General features: G+C 50.9%; 1 long non-coding RNA gene across 1 annotated transcript; it reads right to left on the bottom strand.

Moving 5' to 3' along the window:
• Positions 1-321: 321 nt before the first annotated feature.
• Positions 322-24602, bottom strand: LOC115080089. The gene is made up of 4 exons (XR_003853515.1): positions 24502-24602; positions 20602-20769; positions 2717-2787; positions 322-382 (listed from the first exon to the last, which is right to left on the bottom strand). It is a non-coding gene; the product is annotated as an uncharacterized LOC115080089 (long non-coding RNA).

Genomic DNA, 24602 nt, shown 5'->3' with positions numbered 1-24602 from the left:
ATGAGTGTGCACTAGCTATGTGAATGTGCATTAAGTTCCGTTACTGTGCACGAACTAAAACTAATCGGAGAAAGTTCTTTTTTACTCGACGCACAATTAAACTCTGGAATTTGTTGCCAGAGGATGTGGTTAGTGCAGTTAGTATAGCTGTGTTTAAAAAAGGATTGGATAAGTTCTTGGAGGAGAAGTCCATTACCTGCTATTAAATTCAACTAGAGAATAGTCACTGCCATTAGCAATGGTAACAAGGAATAGACAGTTTTTGGGTACTTGCCAGGTTCTTGTGGCCTGGATTGGCCACTGTTGGAAGCAGGATGCTGGGCTTGATGGACCCTTGGTCTGACCCAATATGGCTTTTTCTTATGTTCTTACAGTATGTAGCCTAAAATTAGAATACAGGAGAATAAAGAAATATAGTTACAAAGGTTAATAGATTTATTATAGAAATAGAAGAGCAACATCAGTGAGCCCTTGCTGACAGACATGAGCTGGTGCTGGGGAGGAAGAATGGTGGTCGTGGGTTGGTGAGAGGCTCACTAGTCTTTCTTGCTTTCTCACCAGCCCTTCCTCTTCAGTCTGCCCTCTTAGACAGTCTCTCTCTCGTTCTCTCCATCCTACTACCATTATGCCTCACTCCTAAGCCCATCCCCACCACCCTTTCTCCCCCATCACCAGACTCTTGCTGGCTCATATGATTGCTATTGCTGCTGCTCCTGCTTTTCTCTCTCTCTGGGTAGTGATGGTGCAGATTCCCTCAGAGTGGGACCTGACCAGCCCTGCTTTCACTCAGACTCCTTGGCAGTGCAGTGCAGGTTCCCAGAGCTGCGATCAGCCTGGCTTTTGATTAGGGCTTCAGATACTAAGAATCTGGGCAGTGTGATCAGCAGCTCGCTCGTGGACATGCTGTACCAGGGCTTCCCAAATGTTTAGCCAATGTGACCCCCATTTTAGATCTTGAAAATTCACATGACCCCAGAGGTTCACTAAAATAAAATTAGCTTCACTTCACTCTGACTCTAACCTTGCCACTCAATCTTTTCTATCAAACTATCCCCTGCAGAGGGTCTCCTCTCAACCACTGCCCCTCTAATTGAGTAGTAGTGCACTGTAACTAATGTTAGTGCGCACTAACAAAAAGTGCTACTTAAAAATTAAAACGCATCAATTCATGAGGAGTTAGTTAGCTAGAGGTACGGTTCTGGGTTCCCATTGGTTCTCTCCACCTTGAAGACAGCCAATGAGAATGTAGAGCCATCACTACCTCCATCCAGAGTTAGTGCGCACTAATCCGAGCATGCTTGGTGGTGTCCCCAGGGGCCATTTTGCTTCTTCAATGTGCGGTGCGCAGTAACTTTTACAGAACTTAGCACAGAGAGACAGCATCATCAGCACCTCACCAGGACAGCAAAAGATACTCTCCAGAGCACTAGCTCAAGTTGTACCACTGTAAGTATATAAGGTTTTGTCTTTGTTTTTCTATAGTATGTAGTTAGTTACTAGTTAGTTATATAATTAATGCACTATTTTCCCCTAAAGTAGCATAAAATATAAAAATAATATTAAATGAAGTACATTTTAAGTTAAGTTACATTACAGGAAATAAAAAAAGTTTAAGAAAGTACTTTTTTATTTTATGCTGGTCTAGTAAAAGAACAAAAACAACAGAGACTGACAACCTGTCCACAGTTTTCTCACCAATTTTGTCAGCTGTCCTTCAGAGATGGGGTGGGGTGGGAAATTGCCTGGCCCATCACATCCTCCCCGCCCCCATGTCCCAGCCAGTGAATGGTGTGTGGGTGAGGGGGGGGGGGGAGGATTGTGATGGGTGAGAGCTCCCTCCCTGCATTAAGGTGTGAGCTTCTGAACAGAGGGCTGTCCTTCAGAGATGGGGGAACTGCCTGGCCCATCACATCCTCCCCTCCCCCATGTCCCAGCCAGTGAATGGTGTGTGGGTGAGGGGGGGGGGAGGATGGTGATGGGTGAGACAGCTCCCTCCCTGCATTAAGGTGTGAGCTTCTGAACAGATATCTGTCCTAAAGCACTTTTTTTTTTTCATCTTTTTTATTTTCCTATGGTAGAAGAGAACGTGACAGGGAGTCCGACAGGGACAGGGAGTCCAACTCCTCCCCCACCATCTTCCTCCAAGGTGACATCTGCTAAAGTCAGGAAGGCAACTGCAAGGTCCAGGAAGCCCCGCTTTACACAGGCCGATGTGGACCTCCTGGCCCAGCTCATCCTCCTGGATGAGAGGAACCTCTACACCTCCCCAGGCTGCAGGCAGAACCTGGAAAGGGAGTCTGCAGCCTGGGCCTCTCTCCAGGAGGAGTTCTGCTGGTGAGCCTCTTACCCTCCTGAGATTGAAGATCTCAAAAGAAAGGTGCGAGATAATAACGCTGTGCATATTATTAATTATTTATATTTTGTATTTAGAAACTGAAGAGAGTACGAGTAGTAGTAGTAGCAGCATACAGTGAGTTCTATAAAGTTATAAGTACAGTAATTTAAAATATATTTTAGAAGAACAGAAGTAGTAGTAGTGTGTCACCTTGACCCTATACTATTATACTATACTACCAACTATACTTCCAAAGAAACAAAGTTATCACAAATTCCATTACAATTATATTCCATTACAATTAAAATTTGTTACAGCAGCAACACACTTATTGAATGAATAATATTTGTGTACTTGTGTAGTATTCTGAAAACAAATTACCAGGCAAGGGACAGGAAGAGTTCTGCAGTTCTCCTCGAGCCACCTACCCATGTGAAGTCTCAAATGGTGACCTGAGAATTAGAGGGATAAAGGAAAAAGAATAACGATGATTAATAATTACAAACATGCCCAAGTTTTGCCTTGACCTACTAGGTTATTTTTTAAGCAACATAGAAAAGTTAGTAATAAAAAGATACTATTTTATTCTTAGTTATCTTTCAATGTGGCATTCAAAATCACAAATACCATCATTTCAAAATGATAAATATAAATATTAATACCACATAAGAACATAAGAAATTGCCATGCTGGGTCAGACCAAGAGTCCATCAAGCCCAGCATCCTGTTTCCAACAGAGGCCAAAACCAGGCCTCTGTTGGATGTATGTATATTTATTTATTTATTTAGCATTTTTCTATACCGACCTTCAAGGTTAAATACCATATCAGATCGGTTTACATCGAACTGGGATAGAAAAACTAACAGAAAAACAACTTTTTTTTAATAATCAGAAAGAATCAAAAGTTACATTTAACAAGGACAGTAAACTTGGAAGCTTAAGCAGCTAGAAGGAAAGGCCTAAGAGGGCAATAAATTAAGAACATAAAATCATCACGGAATCCAGGCTAGTGCTTATTAAGTTATTGGAAGAGGTACTAGTGCTTCTGAAGTACTTAGAGGAGGAACAGGGTTAATCATCTAATGTGTATCCCAGGGATCCGGGAAGGCTTGGCAAACAGCCAAGTCTTAAGTTTTTTCTTAAATGTTAGGAGGCAAGGTTCCAGCCTGAGGTCTGAAGGGATGTTGTTCCACATGGCTGGGCCTCCTGTTGAGAAAGCTCGGTCTTTGGTCGAGGTGAGGCACGTGGCTTTGCTTGGAGGGGCTTGTAGAGCTCCTTTGTAGACTTCTCTAATCGGTCTGCTGGAAGTATGGAGTTTGAAAGGAATTTCGAGGTCGAGTTGAAGGTGATTATGGATGGATTTGTGTTATATATTATTATATATTATATATTATATATTATAATTAGGGATCTGAATCCTGTGATCGATCGTCTTAACGATAGATTTTGGCTGGGGGGGGAATCTGATCGTCTTAGATTTTTAGCTTAAAAATTCGTTTTATCAGGGAGGTGGGAGGGCAGGAAAACCAGCACACCAAAACAACCCTAAAACCCACCCCGACCCTTTAAAATAAATCCTCCACCCTCCCGAACCCCCCCAAAATGTTTTAAATTACCTGGGGTCCAGTGGGGGGGGGGGGTGTCCCGGCACGATCTCCCACTCTCTGGCCACGGCTGCATTTAAGAGAAATGGCACCGGTGCCCCTTTGCCCTTATCACATGACAGGGCAAAGGTAGCGCCGGCGCCATTTTGAATATTGGCAAATCGGCCCGAGTGCAGAAGGTCGCTCCCGGACCCCCGCTGGACTTTTGGCAAGTCTTGTGGGGGTCAGGAGGCCCCCCCAAGCTGGACAAAAGTCCCTGGGGGTCCAGCAGGGGTCCGGGAGCGATCTCCTGCACTCGTGACGTCAGGTCACAGGAACCAAAACGGTGCCGGCGCTACCTTTGCCCTGTCATATGGTAAGGGCAAAGGGGCACCGGTGCCATTTCTCTTAAATGCAGCTGTGGCCATAGAGTGGGAGATCGTGCCAGGGAGACCCCCCCCCCACTGGACCCCAGGTAATTTAAAACATTTTGGGGGGGTTTGGGAGGGTGGAGGATTTATTTTAAAGGGTCGGGGTGGGTTTTAGGGTTGTTTTGGTGTGCCGGTTTTCCCGCCCTCCACCCCTCCCCCCATTTACGATTTTTGACAATAAATCGGGGGAAATGTTAATGTATCATGGCTCTTACTATTTTTGACGATTTAAAATATATCTGACAATTGTTTTAAATAGTCAAAAAATGATTCACATCCCTAATTATAATGACACTGAGTGACTACGAGAGTAAACTAAGGAATGGAAGGAGAAAGAAGAAAAGCAAGTTTGCTTACCATAAACTGTGTTTCCGTAGATAGCAGGATGAATTAGCCATGCTTTATGGGAACTGTCAATCAGGGCCCAGGAGGCGGAGCTTCTTAGCAGAGTCAAGATCTTTTTGATCCTCTGCGGCTGCGCGTGGGTTCCCGCGCAGCAGTAACGGTTCTCCTCAGTCTGTAATTAAGCTTGAGCGTAGCGGGAAAAAACCACGACTGACAGGGAGGCGGGTGGGTCAGCATGGCTAATTCATCCTGCTATCTACGGAAACACCGTTTACGGTAAGCAAACTTGCTTTTTCCCGTCGATAGCAGGGCTGAATTAGCCATGCTGTATGGGAGTCCAAAGCTCCCGTATACATTGTATAATGTTTGTTAGCGTGTGTAATAGCGTGGCAGTCGTGGCTATTACCCAGAAATGGTGTGTAGAACTGATTGCCCCAGTGTAGCATCTCCCGCAGATTGTTTATCTATGCAATAGTGGGATGTGAAGGTATGCAGCGAAGACCAAGTGGCTGCTTTACAGATATCCACGGGCTGAACGTTCTGTAGATGAGCTAACGATGTGGCCATCGCTCTTAATTGATGGGCGTTTGGCATTGAAGAAAGCTGTGTTCCCTTCTTAGAATAGCAGTACTGGATGCCTTGTGCTATCCAGCTGGAGATTGTACGCTTCGCTACTGGTACGCCAGGAGCGTTTGGGTTGAAGGATAGGAACAATTGAGAAGACCTATTGAGGGAATGTGTTCTTCTCTTATAGTATGCTAATGCCCTCTTGCAGTCTAGGGTATGCCATAAGCGTTCTCTATCATTTGAATGAGGTTTTGGGAAAAATATTGGTAAATCAATGGTTTGATTGAGATGGAAGGAAGAAACTACCTTTGGAAGGAATGAAAGATGAGTTCGTAGGACAACCTTATCATGATGAAATTGTAGATATGGTTCGTAATGAACTAGAGCTTGTAGTTCACTAACCCTGCGGGCAGACGTTATCGCAACTAGAAACACTGTCTTCCAAGTGAGATATTTCATGTGTGCGGATTCCATGGGTTCAAATGGATATAGCATAAGTTGTTCAAGAAGTAAGTTGAGATTCCACGGTATCGGTGGTTTAGCCACCGGAAGGCGTAAATGCAGGAGACCTTTGAAGAATCTAGATAGAAGCGGATGTTCTGCCACCGAATGATTATCTAGTGGCCTATGATAAGCTGCAATCGCACTAAGATGCACTCGGATAGAGGAGGTGGCCAATCCCGATTCATACATAGAGTGCAAATAATCTAACAAGGATGTTGGGGAACAGTCTATGGGTGAAATATTGTTTTCCCCACACCAGGCAGAGTAGCGTTTCCATTTGAAGGAGTAACTTCTTCTGGTGGATGGTTTCCTAGATTCGAGAAGAATAGTTTGCACCGTGTGGGAAACCCCTTGTTCGGTTAATAACGCCCGTTCAATCTCCATGCAGTCAGATGGAGTGATGAGAGAAGCGGGTGAATGAGAAGGCCGTTGTCTTGAAGGAGAAGGTCCGGACGGTCCGGGAAGCGGATCGGCTCTTCTACTGATAGGTGTAGGAGGTAGCTGTACCATGGTTGTCGAGGCCAAGCCGGTGCAATGAGAATGAGTTGGCTGCAGTCTGTGATGCATTTTTGTATCGTTTTCGTGATCAATGGAATCGGCGGAAAAGCGTATAGAAGAGTTGGGGCCCAAGGAATCAGGAAGGCATCCTGAGACAACCTGTGCTGACTGGGCCTGATGGAACAAAACTGAGGAAGTTGAGTGTTTGTTTCCGTGGCAAACAGATCTATTGTTGGTGTACCCCAACTGTTGATTTCCTGCAGTACTTCGGGATTTATTCTCCACTCGTGCGGATGAAATATACGACTCAGTCTGTCCGCAATTCCCGGTAAGTAAGAGGCTTGTAGGTGGAGTGTCTGTGAGCGTGAGCGAAAATCTGTAGAGTCTCTCTGCAGAGGGAACATGAACCGGACCCTGCCTTGTTTGTTTATATAGAACATGGCGACTTGGTTGTCCGTGTAAATCATGACCCTCCGACCACGTAGGTAGTCCTGAAAGGTGAGCAGGGCGTTCCGAATTGCTCTGAGCTCCAAGAGATTGATTTGTAATTGCTGTTCGTTTGGCAACCATAGGTCTTGTGTCTCTAGGAGATCCAGATGAGCTCCCCAGCCCTTCCGCGAGGCGTCTGTTGTGAGGACCGCATTGTGTGGCTGAGGGTTGAATGGAGCTCCTTTGCTCATCGTTGGTATCTTGAGCCACCAAGTGATGTCTTGGTTCATTTGGTTGGTTACACACACTCTTTTGTTCAATGGTTGAGTGTGTTGTGTCCATTGACGTTTCAGACCCCACCGTAGGCATCGCATATGAAGTCTTGTGTTTGGGACTGTGAAGTTCGCAGCCGCCAAATGGCCCAGAAGTCGTAGTACCATCCGAGCCGTAGTCGTTCGCATGCTCTGTAGGGCTAAGAGCAATGAACAGATTACCAGCTTCCTTTCCTCCGGTAGGAATGCTCTGGTTTGACACGTGTCTAGACGCGCCCCTATGAATTGTAGAATTTGTGAGGGTTGTAACTTGGACTTTGGGTAATTGATAATTAATCCTAGTCGTTGTAGACAGGTTATTGCAATGCTGAGATGCGATTCCAAAAGGATCGGGTCCGACGCTACTAGTAGCCAGTCGTGTAGGTAAGGGAATATTGTTAGTCCCTGTAAATGAAGATGAGCCACCACTACCACCATGCACTTGGTGAATACCCTGGGTGCTGCCGACAGTCCAAAGGGTAGAACCCTGTATTGGTAATGTTGGTTGTGATACTGGAAACATAGGTATTGCCAACATGATTTGTGGATCGGAATGTGGGTATACGCATCCTTGAGGTCTATCGAACACATCCAATCCCTGTGTTGAAGGGTAGGATGGATTTTAGGGATACCATCTTGAATTTCTCTTGGACTAGGTGCTTGTTGAGTTCCCTGAGGTCCAGGATGGGCCGAGTGCCCCCAGACTTCTTTGGAATGAGGAAATATGGGGAGTAAAACCCCTGGCCCTTTTCTTCCCGAGGGATAGGATGAATTGCCCTTTGATGAATCAGCGTGGTCAATTCCTGGGCCAGTTGGGGCTGACAAGGTTTTCCCTTTTTCAGGGGAAAATGAGGAATGATGGGTTTGGATAGGAAATGTAAGTGATATCCGTCTTGAATTATATCTAGAACCCACTGATCTGTCGTGATGGATTTCCATGCAGCGTAACAAGCAGTTATCCTGCCCGGGGGATGTTCCGGTAAGGATGGTGGCAGAGGTGGCAGTGGAGTCAAAAAGACTGAACAGTTTTAGCTGGGACCGTTGTCTTCTGTTGTTGCTGTGGTTGCCGTTGTGCTCGTGGTTTTCCCCTTCTCTGCTGTTGTTGAGGAGGGTTAATGTGTGTTTGCCTATGGTAAGGGGTAAATGATTGTGCTCTGAAGTTCTGGTAAGACCTATACGGTCTTCTGGTGTAAGGTTGTCTGCGTGATGGAAAATATCATTTCGCAGACGGTGGAGCTGCTAGCGATTGGACTGCCAGAGCCTGATCCTTGAGTTTACTCACGGTATCGTGTAGACGGTCTCCGAAGAGGTTATCACCTGAGCATGGTAAATTTGCCAATTTTTCATGTAGATCTTCTCTGATGGCACTAGCTTTGAGCCATGCTAGGTGTCTGGCAGCTATCGCCATAGCTGAAGCCCTTGATGAATTCTCAAATCCTTCATATACTGCTCTCAGCATATGACGCGTGCATTCCTCCATATCTGATATCGGGGACGGAATGCTTTCCCCTGCTGCCGTGAACATGCCTTTGGTGGCTTGTAGACATTCGTATAAATACTGTACCATATAGAAATGGTGGTGATTAATCCGAGACGTAAGCATTGCGTTTTGATAAATTCTTTTCGCAAAATCGTCTAGACATTTATTATCCTTTCCCGGCGGAGCCGAAGTATGCATCTTTGTTTTCCGGTACTTTTGTAGTGCCGACTCTATCACTATAGATTCGTGTGGTAACTGGGGGATGGAATACATGGATGGCTTTTGTAGCTTAAATTTTAAGTCCGTCTTCCTCGATACTGCTGATAGAGTATAGGGGGTGTCCCACGACTTCTGTAGAACTCCATGTAACACTGCGTGTGGCGGCAGGGCTGATGGCTCCCCAGGGGCATCAAAAATTTTTAATAATCCAAATGTTTCCGCCCTTGGTTCTGGCAATTTTTGAATATCTAGTTTCAAGATATTACCCATTTTCTCCACAAATTTAGGATACGTGAGATCCTCTGGGGGGGGGGGGGGGGGGGGAGTATGGTTCCGCTGGTTGTTCCGGCGGGTCGGAAGGATAACCCGTAGATGAAGCAGGCGAGGAACGTGCTGATATGGAATCTGTGTGTTGGGACGGGGAGATGGGATATATTGGTGGAGAGTGAGCTAGAGAGGCAGGTATATTCAGTGGAGTTTGCGGTGGAGTGTGTGCTGACTCCTCCGGAATAGCCGATTCTGGAGGAAGGGTGTACGTTGATTGCAGGGATTCGAAGAATCCTGCTAAAGATTGTGTAAGGTCCCAAAATGCCTTAGAAGTGTGTTGTGGCATTGATGGACGTTGAACACCTTTAGGTGACTGTAACGGAAGAGGATTGGTATTCTTATTCCGATCTGAGTGATCACTCCAATTAGATTCACTGTGACTCCTGGAATGCACCGAGTCTAAAGTGTTGGGGGACTGCGACGAGGAAATAGGAATCACTCTGTGAGAGGACGAGGCAGAACGATTGGAACTACTCCTATAATGAGAGGATGAAGAGGAGGAAGATTTCCAACTCTGGAGATGTGTTCCGTGATGCTTCCTCGCTTCGCCATAGTATCTCTTCGGGGAGGGCGATGAAGTCGAATGATGATGGCGTCTCTTTCTTGAAGAGGAAGTTTTGCTGTCTTTCGACCCTTTGTCTGAACTTGGTCTTCGGATTTAGTGTTTCCCTACTTCCAGAGATTCTTCTCTTCCTGAGTGGGCATATGCCGACTCCTGGAGAGGGTTTGTCGTCGCGATAGGCTGTGGGTCTGGGGTGGATTGCTGATTCCCAGTAGTTGCCTCCGGATCCCCGGAATCGCTTATCTTACGTCGTTTATGGTCCGTGGATTTAGTAGATATTGTCTCCGGACCGTGTGTTTTTGAGGTTTCCTGTTTAGAAGTAAACTTTGATTTACTCTTTTCCGAGTCCTTTGATGGCGGCGCCGAATGTGTCTTCGGTGCCAAATGCGCCTTTGACTTCGGGTCTTTATCCCGCTCCCATTGCTTCGGCGCCGGTTGCCTAGTCGGCTGTGGGTGTTTCGGTGCCGGTCTCGGCTCCGGGTACTTCGGCGCCCGTTTCAGCTCCGGGTACTTTGGCGTCAGTCTCGGCTCCGGGCGCTTCGGCGCTGGGTATTTCGGCCCCGGTCTCGGCTCCGGATGCTTCGGCGCCGTGAGATCTTTCGGCTCCGGCTGAGTTGGCGCCGTATAAGTGTCCGGCTCCGGATGCTTCCTGGGCGCCGAGAGTGTTTTCGGCGCCGATTTCGACGTACTGGGCGGTGATGCCTTTCTCTGCGCCAACAATGTTTCCCCTTCCGGTTGCGATCTTTTCGGTGCCGATGACGGCCTCAGACCCGCAGCCTTGGAAAGTAACAAGGCTCTTACCAGATTTTCTCCCCGAGGTCTTTGGGAACAGGGCTCGGTCAGCTTGAATGGCTCCTGCTTCCCGTCTTCCCTTCCTATGGAGTGAAGACCAGGTCCCTGGCCTTCATTGTCCTTGGGCCTTCTTTTAGTCTCCCTTACCTTCGGGGACTGAGGGTCCCAGGACGATGCTCTCTTAGTGGAAGATGAAGATTTAGATTTCGGTCCCGGTGAAGAATGTGTGGTGGAAGCCTTTTCCTCTACTTCCAGCCATCGGTAGCTTCGATGATGACGAGCTCTGGGCGACATTCTTTCGCAGTGCTCACAGTCGGATTGTGGATGCTCGCGCCCGAGACATCGATAGCAACGATCATGCCCATCATCATGTCCGTGACGGACATGATCTTGCCGCAAGGGCATGGCTTGAAGCCTGACTGTTTTTTGGACATTTTTTTTTTTTTTTTTTGGTTCTTCTGAGAAGAAGGGCTCCGCGTGCGCTCCCGCGCGCGGAAAAAAACAGACTGAGGAGAACCGTTACTGCTGCGCGGGAACCCACGCGCAGCCGCAGAGGATCAAAAAGATCTTGACTCTGCTAAGAAGCTCCGCCTCCTGGGCCCTGATTGATAGTTCCCATACAGCATGGCTAATTCAGCCCTGCTATCGACGGGAAAGAGATTTATACTGTAGTGTAGCATCATATTCGGACTCCTTTATTTCTCCTTCCAATCCTTCTAATCATGTACTCTCTCTAATCTATCTAGATTGATATTCCTCCGCTCTCCTCCTCCCTCACTCTTTCCAGTTATGGACTGTCATTTTCCTAAAACCCTCTAGGTTAGTAAACTAAGGGGTCGATTTTATAAACTTGCTCGCGCACGTTCAGTATTTGCTTATTTATTTGCCATATGTGCATTGTTCTATGTTTCATGTTGAATTTGTTTTTTTACATTTTACAGTGCAAGAAGAGGCAGCGACAGCAGCAGCAGTAACAATATCAGCAGCACCACTACTACCATACTTCCTGCAGGATCTCCTCCTAGTTGTGCATGCCCTGCAGAGTTTGCCAAGCTGGAGGAGATCCTGCAGGAAGTACGGCAGTTCAAGGCGAAATATGATGCGGACTTCATGATGTTGCTGCTGCAGGATCTCAGAAATCTATACAGGAGATTGTCAGCCCTGGAGGAGGAGATGCCAGTGCCCTAATATCCAGAGCAGGATCCTCCCGGGTCGACACCCTCCTCTACATATGACCCTGCAACATCATAAATCTGCATCATATTTTGCCCTGGCCTGGGCAACTCCACTCTGTTTTTTTTTATACAATAAAATATATATTTGTTTTTATTTTTGTATAAGATGTTAAATTAAAATTAATTTGTTTTGTAAATGAGTCTGAGACTCATGCCTCGGAGGTGGGCGCTGGGGAAAAGGAGATAGAGGCCTGGGCGAGAGGAGCCTGTGCGTGCGTGCTGTGCCCGTGGGCGAGAGGAGCCTGTGCGTGCGTGCGTGTTGTGCCCGTGGGCGAGAGAAGCCTGTGCGTGCCTGCCTGTTGTGCCCGTGGGAGAGAGAAGCCTGTGCGTGCCTGCCTGTTGTGCCCGTGGGAGAGAGAAGCCTGTGCGTGCGTGCCTGTTGTGCCCGTGGGAGAGAGAAGCCTGTGCGTGCGTGCCTGTTGTGCCCGTGGGAGAGAGAAGCCTGTGCGTGCGTGCCTGTTGTGCCCGTGGGAGAGAGAAGCCTGTGCGTGCGTGCCTGTTGTGCCCGTGGGAGAGAGAAGCCTGTGCGTGCGTGCCTGTTGTGCCCGTGGGAGAGAGAAGCCTGTGCGTGCGTGCCTGTTGTGCCCGTGGGAGAGAGAAGCCTGTGCGTGCGTGCCTGTTGTGCCCGTGGGAGAGAGAAGCCTGTGCGGGCGTGTTGTGCCTGTGGGAGAGAGAAGCCTGTGCGTGCGTGTTGTGCCTGTGGGAGAGAGAAGCCTGTGCGTGCCTGTTGTGCCTGTGGGAGAGAGAAGCCTGTGCGTGCGTGCCTGTTGGAGAGAGAAGCCTGTGCGTGCGTGCCTGTGGGAGAGAGAGAGCCTGGGAGTGAGAAGCCTGTGTGTGCGTGTTGTGTCTGTGGGAGAGAAAAGCCTGTGTGTGCGTGTTGTGTCTGTGGAAGAGAGAAGCCTGTGTGCGTGTTGTGTCTGTGGGAGAGAGAGCCTGGGAGTGAGAAGCCTGTGTGCGTGTTGTGTCTGTGGGAGAGAGAGCCTGGGAGTGAGAAGCCTGTGCATGGAAGGAGGCAGGAACAGTACGACACCCAGTGATACACTTTCATAAGAAACTCAGTCTGGTTGAATTAGCACAAGTTGTATACTTGTGAGCAGTAGCGCCAACGTCAAGGCTTCAACCATGGCTACTGACCATTCACACATCTTTCAACCTGGCCAGTGCAATATTGTGCACTCAGGCTACTGCAACGAGTCGAGTATACACTTCGATGCCAAAAATCTTTGCATGACCAAGACAGCCATTTGAAGCGGCAAATGTAATGCTTGTGGTACTGAAGTAGGAGTTAGGAAGCAGAATCATGAAAAAGAAATCCTTCAGAAATGTGCAACTGCTGGGCGCTCACTTTATCTTTTTTTATTATTATTTCTGAAGGTCTTTTGTTTGTTTTGCATGATTCTGCTTTCTTAGTCTACTTAGTTACTACTTTACTACAAGTAGTGGAATGAACAACAATACTGGGACTGGCAGAATTAGAAGCATTAATACATTCTCTGCTTTAAATGGGCTTCTAGGACACAAGGCAATTTTTGGTATTGACGTGTATCTGCATACACATTAACAGTACACACACTCCAGTGTGTGTGTATTTTTATTTTAATCAATGTAAGGGCACTTTATTACTTCATTCACACAATTATTTTGTTTTGTAAATGAGTTTGAGACTCAGGATTCGGAGGGGGACACTGGGGGAAAGGAGGCAGAGGAACCCAGTGGGGACCTGCCTGCATCAGAGGTGGGCAACTGGGGGAAAGGAGGCAGAGGAACCCAGCGGGGACCTGCCTGCCTCGGAGGGAGGACGCTGGGGGAAAGGAGACAGAGGAACCCAGCGGGGACCTGCCTGCATCAGAGGTGGGCAACTGGGGGAAAGGAGGCAGAGGAACCCAGCGGGGACCTGCCTGCCTCGGAGGGGGACGCTGGGGGAAAGGAGGCAGAGGAACCCAGCGGGGACCTGCCTGCCTCGGAGGTGGAAGCTGGGGGAAAGGAGGCAGAGGAACCCAGCGGGGTCCTGCCTGCCTCGGAGGGGGACGCTGGGGGAAAGGAGGCAGAGGAACCCAGCGGGGTCCTGCCTGCCTCGGAGGGGGACGCTGGGGGAAAGGAGGCAGAGGAACCCAGCGGGGACCTGCCTGCCTCGGAGGTGGAAGCTGGGGGAAAGGAGGCAGAGGAACCCAGCGGGGTCCTGCCTGCCTCGGAGGGGGACGCTGGGGGAAAGGAGGCAGAGGAACCCAGCGGGGACCTGCCTGCATCAGAGGTGGGCAACTGGGGGAAAGGAGGCAGAGGAACCCAGCGGGGATCTGCCTGCCTCGGAGGAGGACGCTGGGGGAAAGGAGGCAGAGGAACCCAGCGGGGACTTGCCTGCCTCGGAGGTGGAAGCTGGGGGAAAGGAGGCAGAGGAACCCAGCGAGGACCTGCCTACCTCGGAGGAGGACGCTGGGGGAAAGGAGGCAGAGGAAACCCAGCGGGGACCTGCCTGCCTCGGAGGTGGAAGCTGGGGGAAAGGAGGCAGAGGAACCCAGCGAGGACCTGCCTACCTCGGAGGAGGATGCTGGGGGAAAGGAGGCAGAGGAACCCAGCGGGGACCTGCCTGCCTCGGAGGTGGAAGCTGGGGGAAAGGAGGCAGAGGAACCCAGCGGGGTCCTGCCTGCCTCGGAGGGGGACGCTGGGGGAAAGGAGGCAGAGGAACCCAGCGGGGACCTGCCTGCCTCGGAGGTGGAAGCTGGGGGGAAAGGAGGCAGAGGAACCCAGCGGGGACCTGCCTGCCTCGGAGGGGGACGCTGGGGGAAAGGAGGCAGAGGAACCCAGCGGGGACCTGCCTGCATCAGAGGTGGGCAACTGGGGGAAAGGAGGCAGAGGAACCCAGCGGGGATCTGCCTGCCTCGGAGGAGGGCGCTGGGGGAAAGGAGGCAGAGGAACCCAGCGGGGACCTGCCTGCCTTGGAGGTGGAAGCTGGGGGAAAGGAGGCAGAGGAACCCAGCGAGGACCTGCCTACCTCGGAGGAGGACGCTGGGGGAAAGGAGGCAGAGGAACCCAGCGGGGACCTGCCTGCCTCGGAGGTGGAAGCTGGGGGAAAGGAGGCAGAGGAACCCAGCGAGGACCTGCCTGCCTCGGAGGAGGACGCTGGGGGAAAGGAGGCAGAGGAAACCCAGCGGGGACCTGCCTGCCTCGGAGGTGGAAGCTGGGGGAAAGGAGGCAGAGGAACCCAGCGAGGACCTGCCTGCCTCGGAGGAGGACGCTGGGGGAAAGGAGACAGAGGAACCCAGCGGGGACCTGCCTGCCTCGGAGGTGGAAGCTGGGGGAAAGGAGGCAGAGGAACCCAGCGGGGTCCTGCCTGCCTCGGAGGGGGACGCTGGGGGAAAGGAGGCAGAGGAACCCAGCGGGGTCCTGCCTGCCTCGGAGGGGGACGCTGGGGGAAAGGAGGCAGAGGAACCCAGCGGGGACCTGCCTGCCTCGGAGGTGGAAGCTGGGGGAAAGGAGGCAGAGGAACCCAGCGGGGTCCTGCCTGCCTCGGAGGGGGACGCTGGGGGAAAGGAGGCAGAGGAACCCAGCGGGGACCTGCCTGCATCAGAGGTGGGCGCTGGGGGAAAGGAGGCAGAGGAACCCAGCGGGGACCTGCCTGCCTCGGAGGTGGGCGCTGGGGGAAAGGAGGCAGAGGACCCCAGCGGGGTCCTGCCTGCCTCGGAGGTGGAAGCTGGGGGAAAGGAGGCAGAGGAACCCAGCGGGGACCTGCCTGCCTCGGAGGGGGACGCTGGGGGAAAGGAGGCAGAGGAACCCAGCGGGGACCTGCCTGCATCAGAGGTGGGCAACTGGGGGAAAGGAGGCAGAGGAACCCAGCGGGGATCTGCCTGCCTCGGAGGAGGACGCTGGGGGAAAGGAGGCAGAGGAACCCAGCGGGGACCTGCCTGCCTCGGAGGTGGAAGCTGGGGGAAAGGAGGCAGAGGAACCCAGCGAGGACCTGCCTACCTCGGAGGAGGACGCTGGGGGAAAGGAGGCAGAGGAACCCAGCGGGGACCTGCCTGCCTCGGAGGTGGAAGCTGGGGGAAAGGAGGCAGAGGAACCCAGCGAGGACCTGCCTACCTCGGAGGAGGACGCTGGGGGAAAGGGGGCAGAGGAACCCAGCGGGGACCTGCCTGCCTCGGAGGTGGAAGCTGGGGGAAAGGAGGCAGAGGAACCCAGCGAGGACCTGCCTGCCTCGGAGGAGGACGCTGGGGGAAAGGAGACAGTGGAACCCAGCGGGGACCTGCCTGCCTCGGAGGTGGAAGCTGGGGGAAAGGAGGCAGAGGAACCCAGCGGGGTCCTGCCTGCCTCGGAGGGGGACGCTGGGGGAAAGGAGGCAGAGGAACCCAGCGGGGTCCTGCCTGCCTCGGAGGGGGACGCTGGGGGAAAGGAGGCAGAGGAACCCAGCGGGGACCTGCCTGCCTCGGAGGTGGACGCTGGGGGAAAGGAGGCAGAGGAACCCAGCGGGGACCTGCCTGCCTCGGAGGGGGACGCTGGGGGAAAGGAGGCAGAGGAACCCAGCGGGGACCTGCCTGCATCAGAGGTGGGCAACTGGGGGAAAGGAGGCAGAGGAACCCAGCGGGGACCTGCCTGCCTCGGAGGAGGACGCTGGGGGAAAGGAGGCAGAGGAACCCAGCGGGGACCTGCCTGCATCAGAGGTGGGCGCTGGGGGAAAGGAGGCAGAGGAACCCAGCGGGGACCTGCCTGCCTCGGAGGTGGGCGCTGGGGGAAAGGAGACAGAGGAACCCAGCGGGGACCTGCCTGCCTCGGAGGTGGAAGCTGGGGGAAGGAGGCAGAGGAACCCAGCGGGGTCCTGCCTGCCTCGGAGGGGGACGCTGGGGGAAAGGAGGCAGAGGAACCCAGCGGGGTCCTGCCTGCCTCGGAGGGGGACGCTGGGGGAAAGGAGGCAGAGGAACCCAGCAGGGTCCTGCCTGCCTCGGAGGGGGACGCTGGGGGAAAGGAGTCAGAGGCCTGGGAGTGAGCGAGAAGCATATGTGTGCTAGTTGTGTCTGTGGGAGAGACAGCCTGAGAGTGAGAAGGCTGTGTGCATACCATGTCTGTGGGAGAGAGAGCCTCAACCTTGCATCTCGAGCTGTAGTGCGCCCCAACAGGCTGTGTTGGGGATGCAGCAGGTCGAAGCATTTATGTCTTGTGACTCCTGGACTGACTTATTCTAGGGACCACAAGAGGCAGCAGCAGCAGTAGTGTGGTGGTAGAAGCACTGCCGGGTGCCCTAGCGAGTGGTGCGGGTTAGCACAGCTGCTCTTCCAGCCCTCGACCTTGCATCTATGGCCTGGACAGGAGGCAGGCAAGGGCAGTGCTGACTGCTGGCTGGCTGTAGTGCACCCCAACGGGTGGTGTCGGGGACGTAGCAGGACGGAGCTTCATGAAGCAGCCAGTCCGGGAGTCACAAGACTTGAATGCTCCCATCCTGCTGGGCCCGACCTTGTATCCTGGGCCTAGTCAAGAGGCTCATTCCTCCCCCCAGTCACCGGAAAAGTCTGGATACCCAAGCAGTGGAAAGTTCATTTTGACAGGGATAGTCATGTGCTTGGTGACCGCTATGACAGATGCATCCACCTTCAGGAACCTCAGGAGGTCCAAGATATCCTTCGGCAGGGGATATAGTTTGTCCATCGCCCTCACCTTGAGGCCTGTCTCCGGAGTAACCCACTCCTGGAGCATCATCTGTCAAAGCATGGCATGCAGAAGTCATAAAAGACCCACACAAGCCCACAAGAACAGGATCCACCTTATCTGGGCCTGGTTGTGCTGGCAATTCCACAATTCCGTGCTCTGCCAGGACATGCAGAATGAGGGGTGCCAACTCGACACGCTGAAATAATCTTCCCCCTCCACTGAGGGCAAATGATCAGATGCGGTCTCAAGGTCCAGTATATCAGGGGTGGAATGGGGACTACCAGCTCTCCCCCAGGTCCAAATCATCTGGACAAGCAGCCCTTGTGGACCCCATACCACAGGGTCCTGCACTTTGTGGATCCTGGTCGCTGTAGGCATATCATCCACCCTGGGAATCTTGGATGGCGGACCTATGGACCCCAGGGGGCTTGGGAGACCTCTTAGGGGCACCACTGGCCAAAAAGGCCTGGTGCATTAAAAGAAAAAAATTCTGGTGAGAAAACTGCAGGACCCCCTGAATTCCCCTCCGGGGAAAAAGGGTCCTCCTCATGAAGCCCCCCTATGGCTCCTCAGGCCTCCACAGCGCTGGTACTAGCCAGAGAGAGTGCTGGGGGGGGGGGGGGGAGATCCCCACCCCCCCTCAGCTCTGTCCTCCATGGCACAAAAAGCATCCAAAATAGCCACTGTTCCTGTGCTTAGAGGGAATAGGTTGGCAGTGATCTGCTGAGCAGGGAGCAATATCCCGGTAGTCACCTGCTGTCCCATTGCACCCAAAGAGCCCTCCCCGCCGGGGAGGCACAGGTCACAGCAACCAGAGGAGACACAGCCCAACAGCCGTTCTCCACAGTGCGAGCACTGGCTCATGCGTGGCATATCAGGTGCTGGAGGGGGGGGGGGGGAAGAAATCCCCAACCTCGCCATCCCCACAAACCAGGATCCCCTGGAAAACGCTGCACAGCCGATCAGCCCTGCTATCCGTTTCTCCTCAGCTAAAAAAGTTGAGTCTTTTTTTTTCCTTAAAGAGAAAGGAAAGGAAAGGAAAGAAATTAAAGGGATACTTCCCTGAAGAGCTGGCAGAGGCTACAAACGGCTGAAGAGGAAGGAGAACTCCCAGCTATCACCCCACCGGCCACAAGATAGGAGCCAAATTTAGGGTTCCCAACCCCTGCTCCTCCACTGCCTACTACCAGGGAGAACAGTCCCACCAGGACCTAACAACTCCCTGGGATGCTCCAAAGATTGAAATCCCTTGTCTTTTGCTTTTTTTTTTTTTTTTTTTTTTTTTTTAACTGAAATACACACTTGGGATCAGAACCACAGGTTTTGTACCACCTCCATCTGCTGAAGACAAATACTGAGGAGCAACAGGTGGCACACACCAGGTTATGAGAGGGTGCTCAAAGTTTTTCTCTGTCTCCATCTGCTGGAACGGAGGCAAAACCCAGCTGTCTGGACTGATCTGGGTACATACAGGGAATAAAAGGTTTCCTTTTTTTTTTTTTTTTTTTAACTATCAGTCTAGGATTATGCTCCTCCACCATCTGCTGGAGACAGAGAAATACTGACGGAGTGTAGGTGGCACCTCAAGGTATAGGGCAGGGTCAGTCAAAAATGTCTGTCTCCATCTGCTGGCGAGGAGGCAAAGCCCAGGAGTCTGGACTGATCAGGGTATGTACAGGGAACTTCTAATTTGAAAATGTTGCCATGTTATATTCAGATAACTTCATGACTGCCAGCTGTCACCATGAACCTGCTAGACCTGCAGTGACATAGGAGGCCTGTGTTAACTACTACAGCAGACTGACACTATGTGTCTATCTTGTATCAGAATTTTACTGTTTAAAGCTATATTGTACAATTTGGTAGTAAGTTTGTATTACTATCTATGTTACAATGTTTATTGCTAAGCCTGAGGAATGCATGCAAGCTCAACTATGTACTGAATGCAAAAAGGTTCACAATGATAATTAACTAATTTACAATGCATAACCAAAAAAATATGACATGGAATCTGCCTGGTTGTAAGCATTAAAGGTAAGTGTATATGATGTGGAATGTGCTGAACTGTAAGCATTCAAGGAAGTTAATGAAAAGGCCTGAAATCAAGATGACATTTTGGAAAAATACAACATAATGCATAGAGAGGCAGAGAGATGAGAGACAATGTCTATGTATCCACTACTAGATTGTAAGATCCATGGAGCAGGGATGTCTCTTGTGTCTGTACAGTGCTCTGTACATCTTGTAGCACTATATTAATGTTTAATAATAGTAGTAGGTGGGAGAGCAGCTGAGAGAGGAGGAAAGGGGCAAGAGGGAAAAGAGAAGAGCAGAGAGGAGGAAAGGACAATGGATTTTACTGCCACTGGACCCCTTCAGATTTGGAGCCCACTGCAGCTTACAGTGACATAAAGTGAGTCTGCATTGCACTCTGAAAGTTAAAATGAGGTCTCATGTGGGAATGGACTGCTAGCACCCCTAACAGCTCTGTTTCAACTGCTGAGGGGTGGGGAAAGGGGCATAGGGAGTGGCAGGCCAGTCATGTTTGTTACATCTTTGAGGTATTTTAAATTTCTCTATCATAATCCCCCTCTCCTCTGGAATATATGTATAGAGGAACCTTTTAAACTCTGGGCAGTCCGCAGGCCTTGCAAGCTAAATATCAAAGAGAAAGTATTTGCAGACTGTGCACCTGCTTTCCTGCAGGTGAGAACAAGAAACAAATTACAAGCAATCATTTCAGATTCAGGTCCCCATGTGTGTGTGTTGCCTTCCCTGCCCTATCTCATGCATGCATACGTTAGCCACTGAGCGGAAGGACATTTTCAGCCCTGGGAAGTGAAGGCATCAGTTACTCAGCCAAATTCCTTTGAAAACTGTTCTCATACTGCCACCATTTGGTCTATTATCATTTTAGAGGCACCAAAGAAAGCTAAATATCATTCAGTGTTGCTGTTTTTCATTTGCAGAGTAATACATCACTTAATCTTTCCAGATTTATACCTCAGACACCACCTGAAAATTCTCACCTTTGGGCCTTCCTTCTCACTTGCTGGTGAGGTAAATCTCACTTTCACATGAGCCACCCTTACCATCTCTGTAACCTGCTTGTTCACTACTGGTAGTATGGGGAGCAAATGTGCCTACCCAGAATCTGGTGACCTTAATTTTAAAGCCTTTCAGTGATATCAGTTCTAAAGTAGATCATAGTATGAAAAAAAATATGTTCTCTTAAATATTTTTGCAGTGTGCTTTGAAGAGCAGCTGGGATAGCTGCACAAGAAAAAAAAACCCAAAAAAACTTTTGTTAAAGCTCTGATTCAGTGAAGAGATTAGAATTTGTTTTACCTGAAGGGAAACATGCATAGAAATCTCTCTCCTGTTTTCCCTTTGAGTAGATTCATGCTGGAGATGTCCCTTTGCCAGGACAGATGCTGAGAACAATGAATAAGAGCTCCAGCCCTGTGGTGGTAGAACGTTCCTGATTGGCTTCTAAAGGTTCTGATCTTTCCAGCCCTGCAAAGAGAAAAAGGAAGATAAAATTAAAGAACCCCTCTAAAATAAAAATAGGAAACTAACTTAAAAGCAGCTGTTTGAAAAAGTAAAGAGAGATGAGGGTGTAACTTGTACTGAGCAGACGTTACTGCTGTAATTTACTGTGTTACTATGTAATTATTTATTTATTTTGAACTTTTATATACAGACATTCATGTGCAAACAGTACATATATCGGTTTACAGCGAAATGAGGGGAGCATAAAACGAGAGCCTTACATCAAACAGGGTTACAGGAACTGGGATCAAAAATAAATATTTGTACAGTTTAAAAATTAGTTTCCCTTACCCCTCCACTTCCCCTCCCTTAATATCTCCCCTGTTTCTATGTAAAACCTCCTCCCTCCACCCCGTCCCCCCCTTGTTTGCCCCCCTCCCCCCTAGTTCTAGTTCTTTTATCAGTTACACTGTGAAGCCCTGTTGGCCAGTTTGTTGTTCTATGGAAACCGATGTGATGTTTTCTTAACGATTGTCGGTATATAAAAAACTTTAAATAAATAAATATAATAATAAATAAATAACATATGGATAGTATGGGCTTCCTGTTATAAATCAGCCTTACATTAAACCAGGATATAGGACCTGCAATCAGGTCTAAACATATAAAAACTGATAATAAGACACTTGATTGAAAGAACTTGCATGAAAAAACATGATGGAAGAACGAGACTGAAAAACTTGACAGAAGCAAGACCTGTCTACAAGGTAGAGTCTGGTTGGAAGTTCAGGAGGCTTGACTGAGCAGGTAATTCCAGTTGTACTAGGAAAGGCAGAGGGAACCTAAGAATTTATTGAAAGGCTCATTTATGGTAAAAATATTAAATACTCTTATTAAAGTTGCAAAACATTCTCATATTTAGTCACTTATTATGGATCCGAGCTGATCATCTTCAAAATCCCAAGCCTAATCACACCCAAAAACTGAAAGCAGTGAGATATCATAAAGAACTAAAGGCTGGATTCAATGACAAAAGATAATTATTTTAAATAAGCAGCAATGTTATAAACACAGGCACATTATTTAGACATCTATTTTCACATATATAAAGAAGCCCAGCGAAAAAGCAAAAATGAAGGAAGAGGAAGTGAAAGTGAAAGTTTTTAGAATCTGGCTAGGACTGGTATTTTACAAGTCCATAAAATAAGATCAAATATGAGCGATAAATACAATTACAAGGAAAAATGTGGGCAGACCAGGAACTCAGGGGCACTCCTGTGCACTATCCTGAAGAGAAAGGTGGGTTCCATTCCTGGTTTGGGTCTTCTGTTCCCTGGAGTAGATGAGGCTGGGGATACTACTGGAGATCAGCCCCTGGCAGCAATAATAATCAGTGATAACATCTGGTGCCTGAACCCCAGCCTGTTACTGCAATCACTGGATTCAATTAGGTTGGGAGCAATTCGGAACAGGGGAGAAATTCCCTGACTGGTTTCATAGGAAAGCTCCTAGCATAAGATCTCTGACTGCGCTGTAAACCCAGAAAGAAATAGCTGGGCCAATAAAAGGAAGAATTATGCATTTTATGCAAATAAGTTAAGCCAGGGAGACTGAATGGCGATTTTAGGTCTCTTGAGCCCTGCCCTCAGTATTCAATCCATTCCCTTCCCCTCTCACTCAGCCCTACACTTTACCTTCTTTTATTGTTCCCTCTCCAGCTTTTCCATCCTCCTCAGTCCTCCCTTCAAGTATCCACTCTGCCTCCCCCAGCCCTGAGAAAAGCATTCCCAAGCCTCAGCTCCGCTTGCCCCGCTAGCGGTGCGCCCAGAGCTGCTGCAGCGCCTCCCCTTCCAGTCCCCGCTGGGGCCGGGATTCTGCCCCATTCTGTCTCTAGAGTTAAACGTTTAATAAATGAAAGCGGAGCAGCTCAGCCGCCTTTTACCCGCGCTGCAGCTCTTCAGTTCCCCCCTCTGCCGCGAGACGCAGCAGCGGCCGGAGATCGCGCCAACCCCAGGGCCACAAGGCTGCGCCCTCCTCGGCCATTTTAAGAACCTGAAACATCGCGACCCGCAGAAACCCTGTCCCTGGAAAGTTCCTCACTGGCCCCCCACATCCCCCTGAGACCCCGCACTTCTCCCCGTCTCTTCCTCTCCCGGCAATATCCCCTCATCAGCACCGGGATTCAACACCCAGGCGGACCCTCCCCCAACTTTCACCACTCGCCTCCCCCAAAGTGTGACCCCCGGCAACATCCCCACTCCTCTCCCGCATGCTCAAACCCCCAGTACTCGCACCCCACGCAGCAAAATCCCCTCACCCGCACCGAAATGCAATACCCAGGCGGACCCTCCCCCAACTTTCATCACTCGCCTCCCCCAAAGTGTGACCCCCGGCAACATCCCCACTCCTCTCACACCGCTCCCGCATGCACAAACCCCCAGTACTCCCACCCCACGCAGCAAAATCCCCTCACCTGCACCGAAATGCAATACCCAGGCGGACCCTCCCCCAACTTTCACCACTCGCCTCCCCCAAAGTGTGACCCCCGGCAACATCCCCACTCCCGCATGCACAAACCCCCAGTACTCCCACCCCACGCAGCAAAATCCCCTCACCTGCACCGAAATGCAATACCCAGGCGGACCCTCCCCCAACTTTCATCACCACTCGCCTCCCCCAAAGTGTGACCCCCGGCAACATCCCCACTCCTCTCCCGCATGCTCAAACCCCCAGTACTCGCACCCCACGCAGCAAAATCCCCTCACCCGCACCGAAATGCAATACCCAGGCGGACCCTCCCCCAACTTTCATCACTCGCCTCCCCCAAAGTGTGACCCCCGGCAACATCCCCACCCCTCTCACACCGCTCCCGCATGCACAAACCCCCAGTACTCCCACCCCACGCAGCAAAATCCCCTCACCCGCACCGAAATGCAATACCCAGGCGGACCCTCCCCCAACTTTCACCACTCGCCTCCCCCAAAGTGTGACCCCCGGCAACATCCCCACTCCCGCATGCACAAACCCCCAGTACTCCCACCCCACGCAGCAAAATCCCCTCACCTGCACCGAAATGCAATACCCAGGCGGACCCTCCCCCAACTTTCACCACTCGCCTCCCCCAAAGTGTGACCCCCGGCAACATCCCCACTCCTCTCCCGCATGCTCAAACCCCCAGTACTCGCACCCCACGCAGCAAAATCCCCTCACCCGCACCGAAATGCAATACCCAGGCGGACCCTCCCCCAACTTTCATCACTCGCCTCCCCCAAAGTGTGACCCCCGGCAACATCCCCACTCCTCTCACACCGCTCCCGCATGCACAAACCCCCAGTACTCTCCACCCCACGCAGCAAAATCCCCTCACCTGCACCGAAATGCAATACCCAGGCGGACCCTCCCCCAACTTTCATCACTCGCCTCCCCCAAAGTGTGACCCCCGGCAACATCCCCACCCCTCTCACACCGCTCCCGCATGCACAAACCCCCAGTACTCCCACCCCACGCAGCAAAATCCCCTCACCTGCACCGAAATGCAAATACCCAGGCGGACCCTCCCCCAACTTTCACCACTCGCCTCCCCCAAAGTGTGACCCCCGGCAACATCCCCACTCCTCTCCCGCATGCTCAAACCCCCAGTACTCGCACCCCACGCAGCAAAATCCCCTCACCCGCACCGAAATGCAATACCCAGGCGGACCCTCCCCCAACTTTCATCACTCGCCTCCCCAGTACCACGTTTCAGCGCTGGCCTACCTCTTACTCTTCTTGCACCGCAGACCCAGAGAGGCCGCGCGATCCTCAGGCGTCAGCGCGCGCTCAGCCCCGCTCCTCGCCGTCATAGCACGCGCGCGCGC

The sequence above is a fragment of the Rhinatrema bivittatum genome, chromosome 18, assembly GCF_901001135.1.
Source record: "Rhinatrema bivittatum chromosome 18, aRhiBiv1.1, whole genome shotgun sequence".
In the NCBI taxonomy this organism is placed as follows: domain Eukaryota; kingdom Metazoa; phylum Chordata; class Amphibia; order Gymnophiona; family Rhinatrematidae; genus Rhinatrema; species Rhinatrema bivittatum.
Note: the sequence above shows the minus strand (reverse complement) of the source record. Positions and strands in the feature narration are given on the sequence as shown.